We start from the raw sequence: 21,372 nt of genomic DNA on the forward strand, positions 1-21,372 counted from the left end.
CCCGAGCGACTCGAGAAGTGGCCGACATTCTGTCTTGGGCCGAGACTCATGTCCCGGCGATAACGGCGGTTCACATTCCGGGTGTGGAGAACTGGCAGGCGGACTATCTGAGTCGCCAGACCCTGGATCAGGGGGAATGGTCTCTCCATCCGGCTGTCTTCCAGATGTTGTGCGCGAAGTGTGGTCTTCCAGATGTGGACCTGTTCGCGTCTCGTCTCAACAACAAGGTGATGAGGTTCGTGGCGAGGACGCGCGACCCTCGGGCAGACGCGTCGGACGCGTTAGTGGCCCCGTGGCATCAGTACAGGCTGATGTACGCGTTTCCACCGATTCAGTTGCTGTCCAGGTTCCTTCGCAGGTTACATTCGGAACGCAACACGGTGATTCTTGTGGCACCGGACTGGCCTCGCCGGTCCTGGTACGCAGACCTCGTGAATCTGGCGGTCGACGCCCCGTGGCGTCTGCCTCTTCGAGACGATCTACTGTCTCAAGGACCGATATACCATCCTGCTTTACAGTCGCTGGCTTTGACGGCCTGGCTGTTGAGACCGAGGTCCTGAAGGAGAGGGGTCTCTCTCCGGAGGTCGTTCATACTTTAATCAACGCGAGGAAGTCTTCCTCGGGGAAGGTTTATTACCGTACTTGGAAGGCCTATTTTGCCTGGTGTGAGTCCAGGGGGTTTTCACCCCGCACGTACTCGGTGTCCCGTGTGCTGTCTTTCCTTCAAACGGGTGTTGATCAGCGTTTGGCGCTGGCTACGATAAAGGGTCAGGTGTCTGCTCTGGCCGTTCTGTTTCAACGTCCCGTGGCTTCCAACCCATTGGTTGGCACCTTTGTTCAGGGTGTGCGGCATCTGGTTCCCCCGAGGCGGGATCCTCTGCCCCCTTGGGACTTGAATCTCGTTCTATCTGTGTTGCAACGTGCTCCTTTTGAACAGATCAGGGAGATCTCGTTGTCTATGTTGTCCAAAAAGGTCGCCTTTTTGGTGGCGATCACTTCGGCTCGCAGAGTGTCGGAGCTGGCGGCTTTGTCCTGCAAGTCTCCGTACCTGGTTATTCATTTGGATAAGGTGGTCTTGCGACCTAATCCTTCTTTTCTTCCGAAAAGAGTTTCGGGATTCCATCTTAATGAGGATATTGTCTTGCCTTCGTTGTGCACGAAGCCTAAACATCCAAAGGAGGTGAGATTGCACTCTCTGGATGTTGTTCGGGCGATTAGGGTTTACCTTAAATCGACTGAGTCTTTTCGAAAGACGGACTCCTTGTTTGTTCTTCCAGAGGGTCCTCGGAAGGGCATGGCGGCTTCGGCCTCTACCATCGCCAAATGGATCAGGCAGACCATTGAACAGGCCTATGCTTTGCAGGGGAAGGTTCCCCCTGTGCCTGTGAAGGCGCACTCTACTAGATCTCTGAGTACGTCTTGGGCCTGTCGTCATGGGGCTTCTGTAGCCCAGGTGTGTAAGGCGGCGACTTGGTCGACCGTGCACACTTTCACAAAATTCTACAAAGTAGATGTTCAGGCATCGGCGGATGCTTCCTTTGGCCGCAAGGTTCTTAGTGCGGCTGTTCCCTAGGGTCCCTTGTTGGGGACTCCTGGCTGTTGGGATAAGTTTTGTATCCCCTGGTTTTTTGTCTTTTCCTGGGTTGTTGCTCCTGTTGAGCACTTGTTTTTTGCTGTTGCCCAGCTGGTTTCCTACCTTTGGTACGGTTCCTTCTTTGATGCGGAGACTGCGTTGCCTTTCGGCGCGGATGCGTTTCCCACCCCTCATGTTTGCACTGCTTTGGGACGTCCCCATATATGACGAATATGAAGAGGCGGCGACTGTCGGAGGACGTAAGAGAAAACGGAATTTTTGTAAAATCTTACCTGTAAAATTCCTTTCTCTGAGTCCTCCGACAGTCGCCGCCCCCGCCCCTCTTTTGGGGTTTGATTGTATACTCTACTGCTATTCCACTAAAACTGAGATATGGTTGCAGGAAGTAGGAGGGTATTGACTGAGGGGACCACCCCTTGAGGGTGGGATATGTTAAAAGCTTTATTGTTAACATATTCTGTTGCCTAGCTACTCCTTCGGAGCAAAGTCTAATACCCCATATGTGACGAATATGAAGAGGCGGCGACTGTCGGAGGACTCAGAGAAAGGAATTTTACAGGTAAGATTTTACAAAAATTCAGTTTTCTCTATCGCTCATTGACAGACGTAGTCCTCTGTGATACAGCACCTTCGGGTTATGTTGCCTCCACAGGAGTAGGACTAGACAGGAAATAAAATGCTCTGGCCACACCCTAGGGGCAGTCCCAGTGGGTATATCCTCTCTCTCTCTCTGCCTCAGCAAATCAGTTTTTTTCTGTCTAGTCAGGAGTAAGGACCTAGATACCTTGCTGGGATCTTCGGTCCTGGCAGGATTTTTTTCTTAGAAAAGATTTTTTAGACAGCTTTTAAGGCCCGCTAGGGTCCGGTACCTCCGACCACGCTGACCACCATGAGGGTGAAGGGTTGTGAGGCCGAGATCCTTCTGCAGACATGCCGCTATTCTGTGCAGGCCGCCGCCATTTTCTGGTAGATCGCACGAGGCCGCCATTTTGGTGTAGCCTCGTGTCTCCAGCATGGGGGCGGCCATGTTTGAGGTGACTCAAACACCTCATGGAGCCAGGGGGAGGAGCCGGCAGGCGTGTTAAGGGGCGGAGCCGCCTCTTTTACCCAGGAAATAGGGCCAAAGACTTCCTGTCTGTAACAAGACAAGCACTGAGCAAGCTGATGAAAACTTCTGTGCATCAGGGATGAGCCTTGGGGTCTGTCTCTCTCTCTGTGGGGTCCAAAAAGGCAGGTAACACTGAGGGGCGCTGTTGCGACTGGGGGACACAAAAAAAAAAAAAAAAAAAAAAAAAAAAAAAGTTTTTTTTTTTTTTTTACTTTGTCATTTTTTGTCGCTGGCAAGTGTCTTGTATAATCATTGACCCTGCCGCATAGGTATCCCCACCTGATCCCCTCAAGGTGGCCGCAGGACCCTCCAGTACCCCACTTGTTTTTAATGCATTATCGGCAATTTTGGAGTCTTTGGTATCCCGGGTGGAGGTGGCCTGTCAGGGACGGGGGTCAAGTAGCGACCCCCGCCTACCCCTATTGTTTATCAGATACGGATTCGGAACTGGTCAATGCAGTTGCAGGTCCCTCTTAGGGGGCTGTTGTCTCAGGTAATATCTCCTCAGCAGTGAGGAGCACGTTTCTGCCTCCGCCATAGCACAAGAGTAGTGGATGCACTAGTTGTGTCCGTCCGGGAAACCCATTGTCTTGAGGTTACACCAGCAGAGGTAGCTGAGACTGAGATTCCTTTTTGGTACTTGTTAGCCTACCAAAAGGGCGAAGGATTTTCCTTTACCCAAATGGGGTAGTTTTGAAACAAACCCCTGTTATTTCCAAACGCATGGCTAGGTGCTATCCGTTTGAGGAATTCCTCTTTACAGGATAGACGGTACCACCTGCTGTCTTGCCACAGACTGTTAGGATAAAAAGACCTCGTAACTAACGAGGACCTTCCTTTTCTGCTCATATAGAGTTGTTCGTTCCGCGAGGGCGGGCGATAAGGCGAAACCCTCCAAAGCCCCTTTAGAGGGGTTTCAAAGGGCGCTGGTCGGGTAAACAAAGAGTCCGGCTCAGCCAAGCCTGAAGAATATAGCCTGATGTGCCCCTACCCATCTCTGGGGTGGGGGGGGATGTCTTCACCGGTTTCTGGAGGACACAGGATCGAGTTTCGATCACTTCCACCGGTGCGATTCTGCCCTTCTAACATTGAACGGTTTCAGGGGTTCTATTCGAACCTATTCACAATGCCCAGGAAAGAGGGCAAGGTGCGTCCAAATCTGGACTTGGGAAGAAATAGAGTCCATCCGTACAGTGGTGGCCTCCCTGCATAAAAGAGATTTCCTGGCGTCCATAGACATATAGGATGCCTATCTTTATATCCCCATCATCGCAGGACATCAGCGTTTTTTCGCTTTCCCAAAGATCATCCCTGGTTCCCACCAGGAGACTGAACTATCTGGGCCTAAGGTTGGATACATCCTGGGCAAGAGAGTTTCTCCTTGCTGGGAAACTCCAGAAGGTTCAGTCAACGATTCGGATGTTGCTGTCCGTCAATTGGCTGGGACTGATGGTGGCCTTCTTAGAGGCAGTACCGTATACCCAGTCTCATACCCGAATTCTCCTGAAGGAGATTCTTTTTTAATGGAATCAGAATTCCGATTCCCTGGACAATCGGATCCGGTTGAGCGAGCGGACCAGGAAGTCTCCGATGCTCATCCAGGGGAAGTCATTTTCTTCCGATCGTATCCAGATTACCAATAAGGGTATCGGAACTGAGAGCGATCAGATTTTGTCTGATTTACTGGATCGAGCAGCTCTAGAGCAGCCCGATTCGGATCCAATCGCATATGGCCTCTTCATCCAGAGGTTTTTTCCCTAGCTGTCCCTTCATTGGGACATCCCGGATGTGGATCTGTTGGCACCTTGGCCTAACAGGAAGGTGCGGAGGTTTGTAGCTCGCGCCACGATCCTCTAGCGGACGCAGCAGAAACGCTGATCGCCCCGTGGGGGCAGTATCAGCTACGGCATGCCATCCATCCTCTCAAGTTGCTGCGGGAACTTCTTCGCAGGATAGAGGTGGAGGGAATTCCAGTTATTCTGGAAATTCTGGATTGACCTCGTCAAGCCTGGTACGCCGACTTGGCGAGGCTAGTCGCGGACGCTCCTTGGAGACTTCCTCTCAGGGAGGATTTGCGGTCTCAGGGACCGATCTTCCATCTTGCTTTACAGTCGCTGGCTTAATGGCCTGGCCATTGAGACCCAGGTACTGAAGGACAAGGGAGTGTCAGCTTCAGTTATTCCTACCTCCAGTTAAAGCAAGGAAAGCGACTTCCAGCACATGGAAGTCTTATATTGCATGGTGTGAATCTATTGGATTTCCCCCACAGACCTATTCGGTGACCCGAATTTTGGTCTGTCTGCAACAAGGGGTTGAGCAGAAACTATCCTTGAGCACGATCAAGGGTCAGGTTTTTCGGCGTTAGCAATCTTCTTTCAAGAAACCTTTGGCTAATCATTCCTTGGTGCGGAATTTCATCCAGGGGGTGCGACATCTGGCTCCGCCAGTGTGCGCACCCTTACCGCCTGGTATCTTAATTTAGTGTGGTCTGTTCTTCAGAAACTTCTCTTTGAAGATATTAGGGAGATTCCCTTGCTTACATTCCCAGAAGGTGGTCTTCTTGGTGGCCATTACTTCTCTACGCAGGGTGTCAGAACTGGCCGCATTATCCTGTCGTTCCCCAGATCTGGTGGTTCATAGGGATAAGGTGGTTCTTCTTCTGAATCCATCCTTCCTTCCTAAAGTGGTTTTCGTAAGACGGACTCACTTTTTGTGATCACGGATAGCCCTTGAAGGGGGTTGCCTGTGTCTGCCGCGACCATATCTACATGGATCAGTCAGACGGTGGTACAGGCTTATTCTATTAAGGGTCGGAATCCTCCGTTCCCTGTTAGGGCGCACTTCACTCGAGCGCTCAGTACTTCCTGGGCCTTTCGCCATCAAGCGTCAGTGGTCCAGGTATGTAAAGCGGCCACCTGGTCGTCGGTACATACCTTTACAAAATTTTATAAAATTGATGTGATGGCATCGGCGGATGCCTCATTTGGCCGCAAGGTTTTGCAGGCCGCAATTTGAGGAGACCGGTGGTCTACCTCGAGGGTTTTTTTCTGTTTGAAAATTTTGTTGAGTCTCATCATTAAGGATGAGCATTGTAAACTTCTAGTTGGCACCGGTTGGGCCTTCTAGATTTGGATTTGATTTCCATTTTCCCACCCCTCATTTGTGATACTGCTCTGGGACTTCCCGAAGGTGCTGTATCACCGAGGACTACGTCTGTCAATGAGCTATAGAGAAAAATGGATTTTTGTAAAATCTTACCGTAAAATCCTTTTCTCTTAGCTCATTGACAGACGTAGTACCCGCCCCTCTGTTTTTTTGAGTTGGGTTGGGTTAAATTCTCTAAAGACTGCTTTTATGACATAACTGATTTGCTGAGGCAGAGAGAGAGAGGATATACCCTCTGGGACTGCCCCTAGGGTGTGGCCAGAGCATTTTATTTCCTGTCTAGTCCTACTCCTGTGGAGGCAACATAACCCGAAGGTGCTGTATCACCGAGGACTACGTCTGTCAATGAGCTAAGAGAAAAGGATTTTACGGTAAGATTTTACAAAAATCCATTTTTTCCCTAAAACGTCTTTCAGGACAGCACCTTGGAGAGATGGCTCCTCCCTCTCCTCAACAGGAAACACTCATCCACCAGATTTTAAAAGGGGGCTTCTCCCACCATTCATCAGTTTTTGTGTTTCCTCCGGCCGAGGAACACCCGTGTGGGGAGTTTGGGCTCTTAAGGTGCTATCCAGAGAGACCGGGCTTCCTACGTCCACCTTACCCTATATTGAAGACTTTTGCTTCCTCCCATTCACGCGACCGACTGCAGTGCATGGGCTCCTTCCCTTCAGTGTTTTAGGCTGAGTCAGGACCCCGCAGAGCCCAACCCCTGGACGGCATTTCGGGTTAGCGGTGCAGTACTTTAACTCACCGCTACTTTTTCAAATTTGCAGCCGCTTTCCCAGATCGAGCGTCGCTCGTCCGGCCGGAAGTGAGGTTTCCGGGAGGGGCAGCGTTCGGCAGGGGGCGTGTTTCGTCATTTCCTCCGACGCAGGGGAAGAGGGGAGGAGCAAGCTGGTGCCTATTCCGGTTCTGGTCCAGTGCAGGTGCGCTTTTGGTCTCCGGAACCGGTACCGAAAGCCACGGTGATACCGCTGCCAAGCAAGATGGATACAGCTTCTACAGCGAGTGGGACAGGCACAGGCACCAGTAAGGCCCAGGTAAGAGGTAACTCGGGTATTGCCTATCTTACTGTGGGGTCTCTCTCCATCCCTTTTTATCTATCCCCCCGTTGGCTGGGGGCCTGTCAGGGCACATGGGACTTTCCTTAAATGTCTTTCTGTGCACCTAGGTGGCCCTGAGAATCAGGCTGACTCATTAGAAAGAATGTGTATGTTTTCTCTTTCATGTCTTCCAGGCTAGAAGCTCTGAAACAATTGTCAAGAGGAAATGCCCCTCATGCAAGGCAAAGTTGTCTGAACTCTGGAAAAAGACACTTTGCCAGGGATGTATTGATGCCTTAGTCAAAGAGGAAGCATCTGCAGTATGTGGCGATTTGGTCGCATCTGTAAGAAAGGAACTGGATGCTACCATTCAATCCTTTCGGTCATCCCTGCAGGATCCTGCCCTGAGTCAGCCATCAGCCTCACATTCTTCTCAGGGTTCACAATTGGTTCCTTTGGTGGAAACCGAAGGTCCTCCCACCCAAGGACACCATTCCCCCTCATATTCCAAAGAGGATTCAGAGGAAGAAGAGGAGGAAGGGGCACAAGGTAGGCCCTCTAAATATAAACTGTCCTTGGAACAAGTGGATGGTCTCTTAAAGGCAGTTTATATCACCCTGGGTCTAGAGGAAGATGAGTAGGAACTATCCCTGCAGGATAAAATGTATGCGGGCCTGGACGAGCCTAAGGGTCGTACCTTTCCAGTGCATCAGACCATCTCAGATGCTATCAAAAATGAGTGGGCTGATCCAGAGAGAAAAACCTTCTTCCCAAAAGCCTTTAAAAGGCGGTTTCCATTTGATGAGGACCCAGGAGCCCCCTGGAATAAGGTGCCGAAGATTGATGCAGCCTTCTCCCAGGTTTCCAGGTCAACTGACCTAGCATTCGAAGACATGGGAGTCCTGAGGGATCCCATGGATAAGAAGATGGACCATCAACTTAAGAGGCAATCCATCATGGGGAATCTTAAGCCTGCCATGGCAGTTACTTGTGTTTCCAGGAATCTGGAGTACTGGCTTAGCCAGCTAAAGGCACACATTACGGCAGATTCCCCTAAGCAAGAAATTTTGGATTCTTTTTCCACTCTCTCCATGGCTATAGCATTTATTGCAGATGCTTCAGCAGAGTCAGTGAAGATGACGGCAAGGTCTGCAGCATTAACCAACTCAGCGAGAAGAGCTCTTTGGTTAAAAACATGGCCTGGAGATGCAGCTTCTAAGAACAAGCTGTGTGGAATCCCGTTCCAAGGGGATCTCCTATTCGGTCCTGAGTTGGACTCTGTTCTAGATAGGACAGCAGACAAAAAGAGGTATTTTCCCATTAAGAAAAAGCAGCCAGCTAAAAAGCTTTTTCGACCTCAGAAAACTCAGCAAGATAGCAGACCCCAGGAAAGGAGGAGAAACTGGTCAACGCAAAAGCCTAAAGTAAAAGTGTTCTCTTCCATCCTCCTGCGTCAACCAGCAAAATGCAATGACATGACATTGCCGGTGGGAGGAAGATTGAGGGAATTCCTCCCCTATTGGGCAGCTGTGACCAAAAGCCAATATATTCTAGATATGCTGTTCCAAGGCAACAAGATATGTTTTTCAGAGACACCGCCCGAAAGGTTCTTTGTCACAAACCTCCCAAGAGATGCAGCAAAAGCCCTGGCTATGATGGACCTACTAAAGGACCTGAGACGACAGGGAGTTGTCTGTCCAGTACCAGTGGAGGAACAACATCAAGGATTCTATTCCCACATTTTTTTTTTTTTTTTTTTAAAATCAATAAAAGCTTTATTGAGAAAAATTCACACCATTACATTCAATAAAAGAGACACTATCGGATGGCCGCTTCAAACCATAAACATTACATAGTCCACACCATGCCACAGTCCCCCCAAGTTGATCACACATAGGTACAGTTCGATCCACAGAAAAGAGAACATAGTATATGAAAATGCAGATGCAGGGAACTCCCCCACCCCAGACATTTGAACCAGACAGCCACACCCAAAGAATTACAATAACAAACGGTCCAGAACGAGATCATCAGGGGCCATGCCCGGACTATTCAACCATACTCCCCATACCTTTGAGAATTTCTGGGGCACCCCCCGATGTTGGTATATAACCTTCTCCATACGTAAAGTGGAACCCATCTGTTCTAGCCACATCCTGTATGTAGGTGCTGCCTGCGCTATCCAGTGTCTCAAGATAATTAAACGGGCCTGAAAGAGCGCCCGAGCGGCGGCCTCTCTCAGAAACCCATCCTCCACTATCGACTCCAGTATCCCAAGAATACAGTGTCTGGGATCCCTAGGGATGTCCACCCCCAGAGCCCCATTAATGGCAGATATCACCGTGGACCAGTACCTGTGCAACTTCGGACATCTCCACAACAAGTGAATCAAGTCCCCTTTCTCTCTTTGGCATCGTCCACAGAGGTCATCGTCGCGAAGACCCATAGCATGAAGCTTCAGGGGGGTGTGATGCACTCTAAGTAGGATGTACAGCTGCGACACCTGGTGGGAGACGTTGAGAGAGCAGCTATGAACTGCCTCCAAGGCCTCCTCCCACAGTTCCCCCGGGATCTCCCCCACGTCCTCGCTCCAACGGTCACAAGCCGGGCTTGGGTATTTTTCCAAAAACGAACCCAGAAGAGAGGCGTAGCAGCCAGATATGAAGCCTTTGGTGTCCGTATATTGTTGCATAAGGAAGAAAACAGGAGTCAGGGACAGGAAGAGCTGTCCCCGGGCTGCCTGCACCCCCATCGCGTGTCTCAATTGAAAGTAATAAAACCGCATACTGTCCGGCAGTGAGAATCGCTCCTGAAGCTGCTCAAAAGTCAGGAGGGACCCCTCCCGCAAAACATGCGTAAGGTGAGTCACCCCATATACTCGCCACCTATCCGCCTGGTCCAACTTACATAATTCAGGATAAGTCTTATTTTCCCAAATCGGACTGAAATTAGTGTAGCCCATGGCTCCCTGAAGTTGTTTAGTTTTGTCCCATATTTTTTGTAATAATCTATATGTCGGGAAACGCTTGTTGGGTTTAGTAAAAAGCTGTGCCTCAAGACCTTCCGGCACCCCACGCGCACCTGCAAACCACTGCATAACCCCCAGTGCCGCGCCAGTATGCGTCCCGGACACCGCCCCCACCAGATGCTGCAACTGGGAGGACAGATAGTACAACCACGGATTGGGAAGAGCGAGGCCCCCCCCCTCGCGAGGTTTCTGTAATTGCTCCAAACGTACTCTAGCTGCCTTACCCCTCCACAGAAGGGTTCGGAATAGAGTATTAACTATGCGAAAGGTGTGCAGTGGAACTACAGCAGGAGAATTATGGAGGAAATATAATAATTGCGGCATCAATACCATCTTTATAAGGTTAACCCTACCGGCTAGTGAAAGCCAGTTTGTTCCAAGTCCTGATTTTGTCACGGAATCTGGTGAGAAGGGGACTAATATTAAGTGAGCCATACTGGGTTGGATCCGCAGAAACCACGACTCCCAGATATTTAAACTGCTGGACCACGGGGACCGGACAGTGGGGACCCGGGGAAGGGGCAACCTCCCCGTCTAACTGCAGAAGGGCCGATTTGGACCAGTTTATAGTGAGTCCGGAAAACCGACCAAACTCAGTAATAACCGCCATAACAGTGCTCAGGGAAACATCAGTATCTCCCAACGTCAGGAGCATATCGTCCGCGTAGAGCAGGACTTTATCCTGATAGGGACCATAGCGGAACCCCACGATGGACTGCTGGGCCCTAATGCGCGCTGCAAGGGGCTCTATCGCTATGGCAAACAATAGGGGTGACAGCGGACACCCCTGCCTCGTCCCTCTTCCCAGAGAAAAGCATGCAGAGACCCTACCTCCCTCCCTAATGGAAGCCGTCGGTTGATAGTACAATAACTTCACCCAGGACAGGAAAATAGGGCCAAAACCAAAGGATTCCATGGTCGCCCATAGGTATCGCCACTCAACGCTGTCAAATGCCTTGTTGGCATCCAGGGACAGCAGCGCCCTCTCCCCCGCGTTATCCGCCGGCGTCTGAATCGCAACAAACAGGCGACGCAGGTTAAGGGCCGTAGATCTATTGGGCATAAATCCCGCCTGGTCTTCATGTATGATGTGTGTTATAACCTTGTTAACTCTACGTGCCAAAACTTTAGCCAGTAACTTGACATCTGTTTGGAGCAAGTAGATAGGTCTGTAGGATCCCGGGTCCGTGGGGGGTTTATCTGGTTTAAGCAGTAATATGATGCTCGCCCTTGTCATAGACTCCGGAAGAGTCCCTACCTCCCTGGCCCTCTTAAACACCTCTAATAATTTCGGTAACAACAACCCAGAATAGTTTTGATAGATTTCAGCAGGAAGGCCATCATCCCCGGGAGCCTTAGATCCCGGAAAGAGGGCCACCGCTTCTAGCAACTCCTGTTCCGTAATTGGCGCTTCGAGCTGCATCCGTTGTTCCTCCGTCAACTGCGGTAGAGGAGTGGCACCTAAATATTCCTGCAGCTCTTCCGGGCTGTAATTAGCCCGCGAGGCATACAGGTCCTTGTAAAATCTCACCAGTTCAGTCATAATTGTATCCTGCGTATTAACCAAAGCTCCCCCAGGCAGGCGGAGAGCCCCTATGGGAGGAACTGAGGGGCGTGCCCCCACCATTCTCGACAACATGCGGCCCGTCCTTTCCCCCTCCTCATAAAATGCTGTTTTGGCAAAAAATCGCTTTTTGTCCGCCTTGGATCGAACTTCCCCAACCCATACCGATTGAGCCGAGAGCCATGCCGCCCTTGTATCATCAGTGGGATTGAGCAAGTATTCCTGCTCCAGCCGCTGTGCACACTGGGAGAGTTGTTCCTCAAAGCATTTAGACCTGTTCTGGACCTTCTTGACATTAGCTATAAGAATCCCACGGAGAAAACACTTAAAAGCCTCCCACCTCAGGAGCACATCCCCGAATCGTTCATGCTCCTCAAAAAAGCCGGAAATGGCAGCTGGAATGTCATTATCCGGCGGAAACAGTTTCAGCCAGAAGGCATTCAAACGCCAGGGAGCTCTACGTAAGTCCACCCGAGGGCGAACCTGTAGTCTGACCACCAACGGGGAGTGATCCGAGATTCCCCTACGGGCATACTCAATGTCCTCCACCATTGCAAGAGCCTCCCTATTTCCCACACATAAATCTATACGAGACAATGTAGAGTGTGTTTTGGAGAAACAGGAAAACTGCACCGCGTCAGGGTTTCTAAGGCGCCACGCCTCTGACCAATCCACCTCCGCCAGAAAGCGGGAAAGAGCTGTGCCTCTCGCCACACCCACGAGGGAAGGTGGAGGGTGTCTGTCCCTGGCGGGGTCCAGCACCCCATTGAAATCCCCTATAATAAACAGTGGCAAACCAACTTTGTCCATAGTAAATTGGAGGAGCTCCCTGAGCACCCCAGAAGAAAAAGGAGGTGGAATGTACACTATTGCTAAAACACACATAACTTGAAAAAGCATACAATGTATGAATACATACCTCCCCTCAGAGTCCACCTGAACCCCCAATTCCCGAAAGACCAGTGACCCATGAATCAGCACACTGACCCCCCGGGAATATGTGGAGTGGGTGGAGTGGTATCCCCAACCCACCCATGAGTACCGAAGACAACCAACAGAGTCCCCCACCAGATGAGTCTCTTGTAAAGCAATTATGGCTGGGTGATACTTATGTAACTGATTGGCTACCATAGCCCGCTTGAGCGGGCAGCCCAAGCCGCGGACGTTCCAAGAGACTACCGGTACCCCCGCCATAAGGAAAAATAATAGAAGTACAGGGGTGGAGACCGAGGGCCCCCGTCAAAGTGGCCAAGGTCCAAACAGAAAAGATCCCCTGAGGGCTGCCGGTGTGGAGACATGGTATCCTGACAGTGTCCAGAAAAACGTGTGGTGCGAATCTTCCCAAAAACAAAACAGATGTCATATGAACTAGAACTCAGTAAGTCAAGGCACAACGGCACCCTGACAACAAACTGTCTGAAGACAGGCGATCCACTCCAGACGGACCCGGCTGCGGCCCAACCGTCCGGAAGGGACCTACCCGGCCAACATGCACAACGGTGCAAACACAAAAATAGGCCCCAGAACAGAGCCGTGTAGAAATACTTCATTGTTCGTCAACACTTGCCATAGTTGGAGCTGTAGATTCCAAACCAAAAATGGTAAACGACCCCGGCCGGGTCAAGAGCAAACAGCGTGTTAGCGCACTTGCAAAATGTAGAATGGCTCCCGTTCAGAAAAATCCGGTTACTGAGGAAGTCCTGGTCACTCTCCATGCTCATCCCTGTTTCTACGGCCGAGAGCCGGCTCGTGGACATCCAGCCAATTCACCGCGTCCGCTGCAGTGTCAAAGAAATGCGCCCTGCCTTCCGCCGTGACCCTCAAGCGTGCAGGGTACAGCATAGCATACACCAGGCCAACTCGACGGAGTCTCTTCTTCACGTCAATGAATTTAGCTCTTTGTTTTTGTACATCCGCCGAAAAGTCTGGGTAGAAGGACACTCTGGCTCCATTATATCTGATATCAGCTTTTTCACGAGCAAGGCGGAGCACCTTCTCCCTGTCCCTGTAGTGTAAGATCTTGGCGAGCATAGGCCTGGGAGCATTACCAGGTAGCGCCCTAGTGGGAACACGGTGTGCACGTTCCACCGCGTACAGAGAGGAGAATGACTCACGCCCGAAGATCTCGCAGAGCCATTTTTCTACAAAGTCCGTGGGGTCCCTGCCCTCCACCTTCTCCGGGAGCCCCACTATACGAACATTATTTCTGCGCAGGCGGTTCTCAATATCGTCCGTCTTGTTCTTGTTGGCCTGGGCTTGCCTGGCCGTTTCCCTGGATTCCGTAATTAATGTGGGTATCTGGTCTTCCAAGTCGCAGATGCGACTTTCAACGGCTGTGGTGCGTTCCCGCATTTTTTGTAAATCCTGGCGCAAAAGGGCCACTTCCTCCGTGAGACCCCCCAGTCCGTCCTTGACAGTGTTCACGGAAGCGGTGCATCTCTGTACAGCCAGGAGAATGTGTCCTAAGGTGGGCTGAGTCCCCTCCAGCATGCCCCCCTCCAGCTCAGCGCCACACTCGGGCTGTTCAGGTGGTTCCAAAGCCCCCAGGCCCTGCTGAAAGTCCCCGAGGGCCTGTGCTTCTGTCGGGGACGCAGACTCCACACCACTGGGGCCCGGGATGTCACACAGCTTTTTTGCATACAGCAGGATGTCACCATCACTGTCCTTTCCCCCCGTGCGCGCTGTTTTGGGCTTTGTACCTACGTCTTTCTGCCTGTCAGGGCCCCGGGATGAGTGCTGCGGAGTCCCCACGCCGGCACCATCCTGACTGGCCGAGCCAGGGACAGGGCCATCCTTCAGTTTGCTCCCCCGGGTCATAGCAGCACCCGATCGGGACATGTATGGTATAAACAGGGAGGGCCCAAAATAAGGATAAGTCTAGGGTGAATAGCGGGCAAAGGATGGGGTACAGCCGCTTACCAGGTCCACGTCCGCTGAGGCTCCGCCGCGATCGGCCGCCCGCTGCAGGAAAGGCCGAGGCTTCGGCCTGTAACTAGGCCCCGATCCGGATCTCCGTTCTTCGCGGTCCCCCGCAAAAACTATCGCAGGATTGCGTGGCAGGCCGGTAGGAGAGCCTCAGGGAGGCGAGCTGGGGCCCGATGTTGTGAGGCAGTGGCAGGATGGCGGAGCGGAGCGAAGCTGCGATCGGCCGCCCGCCGCAGGAAAGACCGCGGCTTCGGCCTGCAACTAGGCCCCGATCCGAATCTCCGTTTTTCGCGGTCCCCCGCAAAAACTACAGGCAGGATCGTGCGGCAGGCAGGGAAGAGAGCCCCCGGGAGGCGAGCTGGTGCCCGATGGCGTGAGGCAGAGGCAGGATGGCAAAGGATGGTGGTCCGGCGGAGCGGAGCTCTCGCCACGGTCCAGGACTGCAGGTAAGCAGGAGCAAGAGGCAGCTGAAGGCTCAGAGGGATCCCCTGAGAAAGATCAGACCACAAATTAAGGGAATCCGGCCGGGCAAAGGATAATATTAAAGGATTAATGTCGGGAGCTCCGTGAGCTATGTCTTCTCACATGCCCGGTCGGCCACGCCCCCTCCCACATATTTTTGATAAAGAAACTATCGGGGGATTTCCGTCTTATCCTAAATCTGAAACCACTAAACAGGTCGGTTTTGTACAAAAGGTTTCGGATGGACTAGATTCTTACAGTCAGAACTCTGTTAATCAAAGGATGCTTTATGGCATCAATAGACTTAAGGGATGCTTACCTGCATATCCCTATAGCCCCTCAGTCGCAGAGATTCCTAAGGTTGGCGGTAAATCAAGGGAAGGAAATGCTTCACATTCAATTCCAAGCACTACATCTGCCCCTCGTATTTTTACGAAAGTGATGGCAGAGTGTCTAGCGCCCCTCCTCCTTCAGGGAATCTCTGTGGTGCCATACTTGGACGACCTACTTTTCTTTGCCCCTTCCAAAGAAAAGCTTCAAGAGGATCTGCACAAGGCAAGAGGTCATCTAGAGTCTCTGGGCTGGATAGTGAATGTCCAGAAATCGAACCTCACACCGGCTCAGCGGGTTCAGTTCCTAGGGTTTCAGATATGCTCAGTGGAACAAAGAATCTTCTTGCCAGAAGACAAACAGGTCAAAATCCAGAGTATGGTGGCAAGACTACAAACAAATCAGTGGTGGTCAATCAGAGAGATCATGTCGGTTCTAGGGAACCTGACTGCATCAATACCAGCCATCCAATGGGCAAGGCTTCATTTTCGACCACTGCAATATTTCCTCCTCAGAATCTGGGATCACAATCCAGAAACTTTGGATTTAAATGTAAAAATTCCCACCAAGGTCAAGAGATCCCTCTGGTGGTGGAGAAAACAAATAATCTTGTCGCAGGGACTGGCCTGGGCCTTCCAGACGGACCAAAGATTAACAACGGATGCCAGCAGATGGGGTGGGGAGCCCACTGGAACCAAAACCTGGCACAGGTCAAAAGATCAAAAATTGGACAGTATAGTTTCAATTTTGGAGTTTCTACAGGAGGGTGCAGTAAAGGGTTTGGCAGTAAATACCCTTAAGGTGCAAGTAGCAGCTTTAGGAGTATTCCTAGAAAAGCCCATTTCCTCAGAATCTCTGATCATCAGATTCTTCAGGGCCCTTACCCGCGCCAGACCAGCACCTATCAAGAGTTTCCCCAAATGGGACTTGTCCGTAGCTCTTCAGGCCTTTATGAAGGAACCTTTTGAACCATTAGAAACAATTACAATAAGAAATCTTTCCCTCAAGACTGCTTTCTTGGTGGCAATAACATCAGCAAGAAGAATTAGTGAACTGCATGCTTTATCGGTTATTGAACCCTTTTTGTCCATATATCCGGACAGGATAATTCTCAAAACGGATCCAGGGTTTCTCCCAAAAGTAGCTTCAACGAGAAACCGATCACAAGAAATTGTGTTACCGACTTTCTGTCCTAATCCATCAGGAGATAAGGAAAGAAGTTTTCACTACCTAGATGTAAGAAGAGTTCTTATACACTACTTAGAGGTTACTAAAGAGTTTAGATCCTCAAATTCTCTTTTTATTGTTTTTTCTGACAACAAAAAAGGTCGCCAGGCATCAAAGGGATCAATTGCCAGATGGCTAAGATCCGCTATTTTAGAAGCTTACTCCCAAATGAAATTGTCTCCCCCGCAGGGGATTAGAGCTCACTCTACTAGAGCGCTAGCCACTACATGGGCAGAGAAAGCTGGTGCCATTCCAGATCAGATCTGCAAAGCGGCTACGTGGTCAAGTTACTTTACGTTTGCATGACACTATAGATTGGACCTTTTGGCAGCTGGGGATCAGGCTTTTGGCAGAAAGGTCCTTCAGGCTGTGGTCCCTCCCTAAACTGAGTAAGTCTCGATAATCCTCTCTAAGGTGCTGTCCTGAAAGACGTTTTAGGGAAAATTCAAGTTAGACTTACCGGTAACTTGTTTTACAATAGTCTTTCAGGACAGCAGGAGTCCCGCCCTATTGTATAAAATGTTTTGCTGTGATTAACCATATCTGTTTGTGTTCCAGCATGGGCCGGAGGTACTCTTCTACAAACTGATGAATGGTGGGAGAAGCCTCCTTTTAAAATCTGGTGGATGAGTGTTTCCTGTTGAGGAGAGGGAGGAGCCATCTCTCTAAGGTGCTGTCCTGAAAGACTATTGGAAAACAAGTTACCGGTAAGTCTAACTTGAATTTTCGTGCCTCTGGGTCACAGGAAAAAGGTAAACCGTATAGATCTTCAGGGAGGTCCAAGAAGCCATGGCTTGGTAAGTCCAAGGGTGGCATACCTGGACCCGCAGACAAGCCTTGGTCTGCAAGAAGGAGCACCCCTTGATTCTTCTGGGAACCCTGGACTTCATTAATTCAGGACAAATGGGTTCACAAATTGATCCGTTTCGGATACAAAATCGAATTCCGGTCTCGTCCATGAGACCGGCTCTTCCCGTCCAATCTTCTATTGTCCCAAGCCAGGTTAAGGGACTTGAAAGAGGTGATTGTGCCGGTTCCAGCTTTGGAACGCTTTCAGGGGTTTTATTCAAACCTGTTTACCATGCCCAGAAAAGAAGACAAGGTGCGCCCCATCCTAGATCTCAAAGCCCTGAACCCCTTTGTGCGCGTACAGAGGTTTCGGATGGAGTCCATCCTATGGTAGTGGCGTCTCTATATCAGGGAGATTTCTTGGCCTCCATAGATATCATGGACTCATATCTACACATCCCTATCTACGCTTGACACTAGCGTTTTTTTTCGCTTTATGGTAATGGAGCAGCATTATCAGTTTGTGGCGTTACCATTTGGTCTCTCCTCCGCTCCCAGGGTGTTTACCAAGGTTCACGACTCCGCTGTTAGCATTGCTGTGCCGGAGGGGGGGAGAATCTGGAGGTCACTGTCCAAACTCTACAAAAGTTCAGTTGGAAAATCAATTTGAAAAAATCCACTTTGACCTTGGTCCTGAGACTGAAGTACCTAGGCCTGACTCTGGATTAAGCCTTGGCAAGGGTTTTCCTCCCCTCGGACAAGCTACAAAAGTTGCAGGAGGGCGATTTAGTCTTTGTTGGACAACAAGCTGCCTTCCCTCAGGGTTTGCATGCAAGCTTTGGGTATGATGGTGTCAACCTTCGAAGTGGTTCCGTTTGCTCAGTTCCATACATTCCCCTTGCAGAGGGAGGTTCTGGTAAAGTGAAATAAGGATCCAAAGTCTTTGGACTCCTTGATTTGGTTGAGCCACAATGCCAAGTCTGTTCTGGTGGATGCAGTCTCCAGCACTATACCACAGCAAGTGAAGTTCCGTTGTTCTGGATGGTTGTAACCAAGAATGCCAGCCTGACGGACTGGGGCGGGGTGCTGGGGAAGCTCTGTACCCAGGGTACCTGGACGGTGGAAGAGTCAAAACTTCTGATCAATGTTTTGGAACTCAGAGCGATCAAACTTTGAGTCCTTGGACTACTCGCCAACGCGATTGTCCAGTTCAGGTTCAATCAGACAATGCCAAGGCTGTGCTTGCATCATTCATCGGGGCACCAGGAGTGTCATGGCGGCCAAGGAGGTGACCGAGATTCTGAGTCCTCTGCTGTACATATCCCAGGTGTGGGAAACTGGCAGGTGGATTACCTGAGTCGTCAGGTGTTGGATCAAGGGGAGTGGTCCCTACACCCGGAAGGGTTTCACCTACTGTGCATTCGGTGGGGGACCCCCAAAGTTGATCCGTTTGCCTCCCACCTAAACAAGGAGGTGCAGAGATTCATAGCGAGGTCTCGAGGTCCTCTAGCTGATGCCACAAATGCCCTGGTGGCTCCTTTGGTGTCAGTTTTGGCTGATGTGACGCTTTTTTTTTTTATTTTTTTTTTTTATTTAGAAATACATTTTTTTTTTTTTGGTCACTTTTTTCAACTTTGGCTGACGGGTTCCCCTGGTGCTACATGTGTGCTACATGGACCCTGCAGATCATGTGTCCCCATCTGACCCTCACAAGGAGGCCACAGGGCCTTCCGGACCCCAGCTGTCTATAGATGCCATTTTGTCGATCCTGGAATTGTTTCTGTCCCGAGTGGAGGCAGCCTTTAACCACATAGCCACCGCCCGCCGCAGTTTTACTGCGGCAGGCGGCCACTCCTGGGCAAAGTGACGTAGTACTACGTCGCTCGCTCAGAAGACTCTAGGGGGCGAGCGCACATCAGCTGGGGAGCCAGCAAGATAAGGCGCTGTTGGACGCACTAGTTGTACCTGTGCGTAAGACCCTGAAAATGGCGCAGGTTAAGTTTGGCACTCACAAGCCATTCAGAACGGCAAAGGTTTTTTCCTTTCCTGCGTATTTTGACTCCATGCTCAAAAAAAGAATGGAACTACCCAAAGCCTTCCCCTGGGGTGCCCAACGGATTGCTAGACGCTACCCTTTTGAGGAGTCCCTACAAAGAAGTGGACTTTGCAACCTCTGGTGGTCCCTCCAGTCTCAAGACTTAATCCCAGTGGAGGATTCTCCATCCTTTAAGGATCCGGCGGACAGAAAGGCGGAGTCTGTGGCCCGCAATATGAGCCTCCTGATGGGGTCTGCACTAAGACCAGTGTTTACGGTTGCCCTTGTCTCGCAAATATTGATTGAATGGGCTAAGTTACTACACCGTGACCTAGAGGGGAAACCTCTTCCTCCTACCTTTTGCGGAGTTGCTGGACCAGACGATTATGGGGCTGCAATTTGTTTGTGATGCCGCGCTGAATACTGCTCCCATATGGGCTGACCTGTTGGTTTCAGTAGTTGTCCTCTGGCTTATACGTTTGGCTGAAGTGCTGGTCTGCGGATCAGACATCAAAGAAGGCCTTGACTGATCTACCTTTTCAAGGTGATCGCCTGTTTGGGGCTACTCTGCATGGAGTCTCACAGGGGGTAAGGGTACCTCCCTCTCGCAGGCTAACAAGGGTAAGGACCCTCGTCGCAGACTGGGTCCCTCCTTCTCAGCACACAAGTAGTTCTTTCGTCCTTCATGGTCAGTCGATAAGGCGAAGCCTTTCAAGACTCCCTCGGACGGTTCCAAACGACCCTGGTCTGACGAACACAAATCTAGTTTCTCCAGACCGGAGGACAAGGCCACCACAAGACAAATGGGTTCTGTCTTAGGCAGAACACATACTACATATGGAAGAATTCAGAGAAGTTTAGCATGGTCACCTGTGCAAGGATTACATGCATAATCGTGTGTGTGAGCGAACTAATTTTTAGGTCATACGGTCCGATTACAAGATCGAGTTTCGATCCATACCGTCGGTAAGGTTTTTTCCCTTCCAATGTGCGACTACCAGGATCGCTTACAGGTCAAACCGTTTTACGGTTCCCAGGAAGGAAGGCAAGGTGCGTCCAATCCTGGACCTGACGGCACTAATTTGCTTTGTGCGAGTTCAAAAATTTTAGATGGAATCAGTAAGCACAGTGGTGGCTCCCCTACATCAGGGGGATTTCCTGGCCTCCATAGACATCAAAGATGCCTACCTTCGCATCTCAATATGTGCAGGACACCAGCGGTTTCTCCATTTTGCAGTGGGAGAGGATCACTATCAGTTTGTGGCATTTCCCTTTGGTCTCACCTCTGCTCCTCAGGTCTTCACAACAGTGTTGGCTCCGGTCCTAGCGCTGTTACGGCAGCGGGGAATATCGGTCCTGGGTTACCTGGACAATCTGCTTCTACGTGCGGAGTCTCCTACGGTGCTGGAAATAAAAATCGATCACCATGACAACTTTGGAGGAGTTTGGGTGGATTCTGAACCTTCAGAAGCCATCCTTGGTCCCTTCCATGAGACTGGACTATCTGGGCCTGACATTGCACTCGTCCTCAGCCAGGGTGTTCTTCCTGTGGAAAAACGTCACAATCCAGACCGCAGTTCAGCTGTTGCTGTCCGGCAAATGGTTGTCCCTTCGGACCTGTATGAGAGTTCTGTTACTGATGGTGTCGTCCTTTGAGGCGGTCTCCTAGGCTCAATTCCACACGAAGATCTTCTAGAAGAAACTCCTTCTCAAATAGAACAAGAATCCAGGTTCCCTGGACAACCAGATTCAGCTGAGCGAGGTGGCCAGGGAGTCCCTGACATGGTGGCTTCGGTCCCTGATGCTCAAGCTAGGAAAATTCTTCCTCCCTGTGTATTGGACGATTGTGAACACGGATGCCAGTCTGTCTGGGTGGGGAGGGGTTCTCATCAGGTTGTCTGCTCAGGGAGTTTGGTCCCTGGAAGAGTCCAGGTTACTGATCAATGTTCAGGAGCTGAGAGCGCTCAGGCTTTGCCTAGTCCACTGGACCGAGCACCTTGATGGTTGTCCGGTGCACATTTATTCGGACAATGCCACGGCCGTGGCTTATGTCAATCACCAAGGGGGCGTCAAAAGTGTCCTTGCGGCTTTGGAAGTGG

General features: G+C 50.7%; 1 protein-coding gene across 1 annotated transcript in view; it reads left to right on the plus strand.

Annotated features, from left to right (window-relative positions):
- Window positions 1–21,372, plus strand: part of RBM44 (RNA binding motif protein 44) — a gene marked incomplete at its 5' end in the record, with an annotated part of 455,780 nt that overhangs the window by 68,774 nt on the left and 365,634 nt on the right. The window lies entirely within an intron of this gene.

Source organism: Pelophylax lessonae (assembly GCF_965119305.1).
Source record: "Pelophylax lessonae genome assembly, chromosome: 6".
Taxonomy (NCBI): domain Eukaryota; kingdom Metazoa; phylum Chordata; class Amphibia; order Anura; family Ranidae; genus Pelophylax; species Pelophylax lessonae.